Genomic DNA, 6325 nt, shown 5'->3' on the forward strand with positions numbered 1-6325 from the left:
TCAAAATATATACAAATATTGAATCATTATGTTGTACACTGAAACTAATGTAATATGTCAATTATAGCTCAATAAAAAAATTAGTGCACGACATAAAAAGGTGAAAAGATTCCCAAAGCATTTTAATAAGGCAGTTAAATCCTAGTACTAAAACCTGACAAAGATAACACAAAGAACTACCAATATAGGTGCTGAAATTCCAAATAAAATTCTACCATGTTAAACCCAAGACACACACACAAAATTAAGCCATTAAGTAGGCTGTAAATCTTATTCCAGGAAGGTTAAATGCTGCTGGTCACAAATGTGACTAGCTCATGGCAGAGCAAACAGCCAAAGGCTGTCAGGAGCAGACTGGCTTCTGCAGGCACTGTGGGGTCATATTAGGTGTAAGGAAATTAAAGTCTCATCACAGGAATGATCTTCGGTTTCTGCAAACGACCTGGGTGAAGAGTGAACGGTTTTTATTTTTTTGCTCCCCACACCAAAGCACCTTTAAAACCCCCAACAGAAGGGAAAAAGGGAAAGAGGACAAAGCAGTCAGAATGACAGGAGGGGCAGTCTGAGATTAGCAGGATCTCCAGTCTTGTGCAGACCAGTCTTCTGTCTATGCTCAGGGTGGTGGGGTGTAGTAGCAGGAAGCTGATCTAAATTTTCCATAACTGGCATAATTCTTAAAAAGGGACCCAGGAAGACTTTCTCCCCTCCTTCCCTCTAAGATCTCTTCTCCCCTAAATTCATCTTACTCTAGTTCAAATCATCTTACTCGGGAGTCATCATTTCTAAAAGGCAGCCTGCACTCCTCCGGTTTTAAAATATTATCATTGTTTTTACAAAAAAGGAATGAAAAACATGTTTGGCCCAAAAGCTGACCTGATTATTTGTCAGCTGATTTTTAAGCAAAGAACTTTTTTTGATTTCTTGTACATTTTGCATTAGTTGAGGGGAAGTGGACATTGCAATTATGGCATTCAACCCAAAGGTAGAGCCTGGTGCCTGCCCAGGGTTTATCCCAGGCACTTCAGTTGTCATTTATGGACTTGGTCTGTCCATCAAAGGACATCTGTCAGACTGTCCTTGTTTTGAGTGTATTTTTAATAGCTCAATTCACCATTTTTTTTAGTGAAGTATAATTGACATGTAACATCTTATTAGTTTCAGTGTACACATGATTCCATATTTGTATATATTTTGAAATGATCACCTCAATAAATCAACATTCACTGTGTTATTGAATTGAATTGTTAATTGCTGCAAGAGGATTCTCATCTTCATTTTGAACTATATGCTATCAAACTAAAATTAACCTTTGTCTCATTTATTGCTATTTATGTTGACTTCTACTTCATCTAACTAAAACTCTCTAAACTCTTCTTGCTTTTGATTTCCCTCTTTTTATTTTTAGCTCTCTTGAAGAATTGTTTTTTAAACAACTTATAATTAGGTTTACTTTTTTTCCAGTTTTTCTTACTTATTTAGTTGACACATAACATTGTATAAGTTCCTAGAGGGTATTATACTAAGTGAAATAAGACAGAAAAAGACAATACCAAGATCTCACTTATATGTGGAATATAAAAAATCAAAGAAATAAACAAATAAAACATATAGATTCAAACATGGAAAACAAACTTGTGGTGCCATTGGGGAGGTTGGAGAGAATGGTGGAGGGGATAAAAAGGACAAACTTCCAATTATAAAATAAGTTATGGAGATGAAAAGTACAGCATAGGTAACATAGTCAATAATATTGTAATAACTTTGTATAGTGACAGTAACTACACTTAATCAAGGCAAACATTCATAATGCATATAATTGTTGAATCACTATGTTGTACACCTGAAGCCAGTATAATATTATATACCAATTATGCTTCAGTAAAAATGTGAAATGAAATCTAACTAAAGTTTATCACATAGCAATTTGATACATGTATATATTATGAAATGATTACCACAGTAGGTTTAGTTAGCATTCATCACCTCACATACAGATTTTTTTCCCTTGTGATGAGAACTTTTAAGATCTACTCCTTAGCAGCTTTCAAATATGCAGTACAGTATCAGCAGCTGTTATTATTGTGCTGTACATTATATCCCTAGAACTTCTTTATCTTATAACTAAGTTTGTACCTTTTGACCTCCTTCAACCAATTCTCCAACCACCCATCACCCACCTCTGGCACCCACAGTCTGATGTCTGTTTCTGTGAGCTTGGTTTTTTTAGATTCCACTTATAAGTGAGATCATACAGTATTTATCTTTGACTCCATCTCACTTAGCACAATGCCCTCAAGGTCCATGTTGTTACAAATGGCAGGACTTCCTTCTTTTCATTTATTTTATTTTATTTTATTTTATTTTGGTATCATTAATGTACAATTACATGAGCAACGTTATGGTTACGAGACTACCCCCATTATCAAGTCCCCAGCACATACCCATTACAGTCACTGTCCATCAGCATAGTAAGATACTATAGAATTACTACTTGTCTTCTCTGTGTTGCACAGCCCTCCCCGTACACCGCCCCCATACCATGTGTGCAAATCGTAATGCCCCTTTTCCCCCCTTATCCCTCCCTTCCCACCCATCCTCCCCAATCCCTCTTCCTTTGGTAACTGTTAGGCCGTTTTGGGATTCTGTGATTCTGCTGCTGTTCTGTTCCTTCAGTTTATTCTTTGTTCTTATACTCCACAGATGAGTGAAATCATTTGATACTTGTCTTTGCCTGGCTTATTTCACTGAGCATAATACCCTCTAGCTCCATCCATGTTGTTGCAAATGGTAGGATTTGTTTTCTTCTTATGGCTGAATAATAATCCATTGTGTATACGTACCACACCTTCTTTATCCATTCATCTACTAATGAACACTTAGGTTGCTTCCTATTCTTGGCTATTGTAAATAGTACTGCGATAAACATAGGGGTGCATATGTCTTTTTCAAATTGGGCTCCTGCATTCTTAGAGTAAATTCCTGGGAGTGGAATTCCTGGGTCAAATGGCATATCTATTTTTAGTTTTTTGAGGAACCTTCATGCTGCTTTCCACAATGGTTGAGCTAATTTATATTCCCACCAACAGTGTAGGAGGGTTCCCCATTCTCCACATCCTCGCCAACATTTGTTGTTGTTTGTCTTTTGGATGGTGGCCATCCTAACTGGTGGAAGTTGATATCTCATTGTGGTTTTAATTTGCATTTCTCTGATGATTAGCGATGTGGAGCATCTTTTCATTTACCTGTTGGCCATCTGAATTTCTTCTTTGGAGAACTGTCTGTTCAGATCCTCTGCCCATTTTTTAATTGGATTGTTTGCTTTTTGTTTGTTGAGGCACGTGAGCTCTTTATATATTTTGGATGTCAAAATATATATGTCATTTATGAATATATTGTCCCATTCTGTAGGATGCCTTTTTGTTCTACTGATGGTGTCATTTGCTGTACAGAAGCTTTTTAGTTTGATGTAATCCCACTTGTTCATTTTTGCTTTTATTTCCCTTACCCATGGAGATATGTTCATGAAGAAGTTGTTCATGTTTCTATTGAAAGAGTTTTGCCTATGTTTTCTTCAAAGAGTTTTATGGTTTCGTAACTTACATTCAGGTCTTTGATCCATTTCGAGTTTACTTTTGTGTATGGGGTTAGACAGTAATCCAGTTTCATTCTCTTACATGTAGCTGTCTGGTTTTGCCAGCCCCAGGTGTTGAAGAGGCTGTCATTTTCCCATTGTATACCCACGGCTCCTTTATCTATTCTGTTCCACTGGTCTATAGGGCTGTTCTTGTGCCAGTATCAAATTATCTTGATTACTGTGGCTTTGTAGTAGAGCTTAAAGTTGAGAAGCAAGATCCCCCCTGCTTTATTCTTCCTTCTCAGGATTGCTTTCGCTATTCAGGATCTTTTGTGGCTCCATATGAATTTTAGAATGATTTGTTCCAGTTGTTTAAGAATGCTGTTGGTATTTTGATAGGAATTGCATTGAATCTGTAAATTGCTTTAGGCAGGATGGCCATTTTGACAATATTAATTCTTTCTACCCAAGAGCATGGGATGAATTTCCATTTATTAGTGTCCTTTTTATTTCTCTTAAGAGTGTCTTGTAGTTTTCAGGGTACAGGTCTTTTACTTCCTTGGTTAGGTTTATTCCTAGGTATTTTATTCTTTTTGATGCAATTGTGAATGGAATTGTTTTCCTGATTTCTCTTTCTGCTAGTTCATCGTTAGTTTATAGGAATGCAACAGATTTCTGTGCATTAATTTTGTATCCTGCAACTTTGCTGAATTCAGATATTAGTTCTAGTAGTTTTGGAGTGGAGTCTTTAGGGTTTTTTATCTACAATATCATGTCATCTGCAAATAGTGACAGTTTGACTTCTTCCTTACCAAACTGGATGCCTTTTATTTCTTTGTGTTGTCTGATTGCTGTGGCTAGGACCTCCAGAATTATGCTGAATAAAAGTGGGGACAGTGGGCATCCCTGTCTTGTTCCCTATCTTAAGTGAAAAGCTTTCAGCTTCTTGCTGTTAAGTATGGTGTTGGCTATGCGTTTGTCATATGTGGCCTTTATTATGTTGAGGTGCTTGCCCTCTTTACCCATTTTGTTGAGAGTTTTCATCATGAATGGATGTTGACTTTTGTCAAATGCTTTTTCAGCATCTATGGAGATGATTATGTGGTTTTTATCCTTCTTTTTGTTGATGTGGTGGATGATGTTGATGGATTTTCGAATGTTGTACCATCCTTGCATCCCTGAGATGAATCCCACTTGATCATGGAGTATGATCCTCTTGATGTATTTTTGAATTCAGTTTGCTAATATGTTGTTGAATAGGGATATTGGTCTGTAATTTTTATTTTTTGTGGTGTCTTTGCCTGGTTTTGGTATTAGAGTGATGTTAGCTTCATAGAATGAGCTTGGAAGTATTCCCTCCTCTTCTATTTTTTGGAAAAACTTTAAGGAGAATGGGTATTATGTCTTCTCTAAATGTCTGATAAAATTCAGTGGTGAATCCACCTGGTCCAGGGATTTTGTTCTTGGGTAGTTTTTTGATTACCACTTCAATTACATTGCTGGTAATTGGTCTATTTAGATATTCTGCTCCTTCTTGGGTCATTCTGGGAAGGTTGTATTTTTCTAGAAATTTCTCCATTTCTTCTAGGTTTTCCAGCTTGTTAGCATATAGATTTTCACAGTATTCTCTAATAATTCTTTGCATTTCTGTGATATCCATCGTGATTTTTTTCCTTTCTCATTTCTGGTTCTGTTTATGTGTGTAGATTCCCTTTTTCTCTTAATAAGTCTGGCTAGACTTATTATTTTTAACCCTCACCAGACTTATTATTTTCTCAAAGAACCAAGTCTTGGTTTCATTGATTTTTTCTATTGTTTTATTCTTCTCAATTTTATTTATTTCTTCTCTGATCTTTATTATGTCCCTCCTTCTTCTGACTTTGGCCTTCATTTGTTCTTCTTTTTCCAATTTCAATAATTGTGACTTTAGACTATTCATTTGGGATTGCTCTTCCTTCTTTAAATAGGTCTTGATTGCTATGTACTTTCCTCTTAGAACTGCCTCTGCTGCATCCCACAGAAGTTGGGGTATTGTGCTGTTGTTGTCATTTGTCTCCATATAATGCTTGATCTCTGTTTTAGTTTGGTCATTGATCCACTGAGCATTTTGTTAAGCCTCCATGTGTCTGTGAGCCTTTTTGCTTTCTTTGTACAATTTATTTCTAGTTTTATACTTTTGTGGTCTGAAAAGTTGATTGGTAGGATTTCAATCTTTTGGAATTTACTGAGGCTCTTTTTGTGGCCTAGTATGTGGTCTAGTCTGGAAAATGTTCCATGTGCCCTTGAAAAGAATGTGTATCCTGCTACTTTTGGGTGTAGAGTTCTGTAGATGTCTGTTAGGTCCATCTGTTCTAGTGTGTTGTTCAGTGCTTCTGTGTCCTTACTTATTTTCTGTCTGGTTGATCTTTCCTTTGGAGTGAGTGGTGTGTTGAAGTCTCCTAAAATGAATGCATTGCATTCTATTTCCTCCTTTAATCCTTTCAGTATTTGTTTCACATATGTCAGTACTCCTGTGTTGGGTGCATATGGTTATATCCTCTTGTTGGACTAACCTCTTTATCATTATGTAATGTTCTTTTTTATCTCTTGTTACTTTCTTTGTTTTGAAGTCTATTTTGTCTGATACAAGTACTGTAACACCTGCTTTTTTCTCACTATTGTTTGCATGAAATATCTTTTTCCATCCCTTCACTTTAAGTCTGTGTATGTCTTTGGGTTTGAGGTGCATCTCTTGTGAGCAGCATGTAGATG

The sequence above is a fragment of the Manis javanica genome, chromosome 17 (assembly GCF_040802235.1).
Source record: "Manis javanica isolate MJ-LG chromosome 17, MJ_LKY, whole genome shotgun sequence".
NCBI lineage: Eukaryota > Metazoa > Chordata > Mammalia > Pholidota > Manidae > Manis > Manis javanica.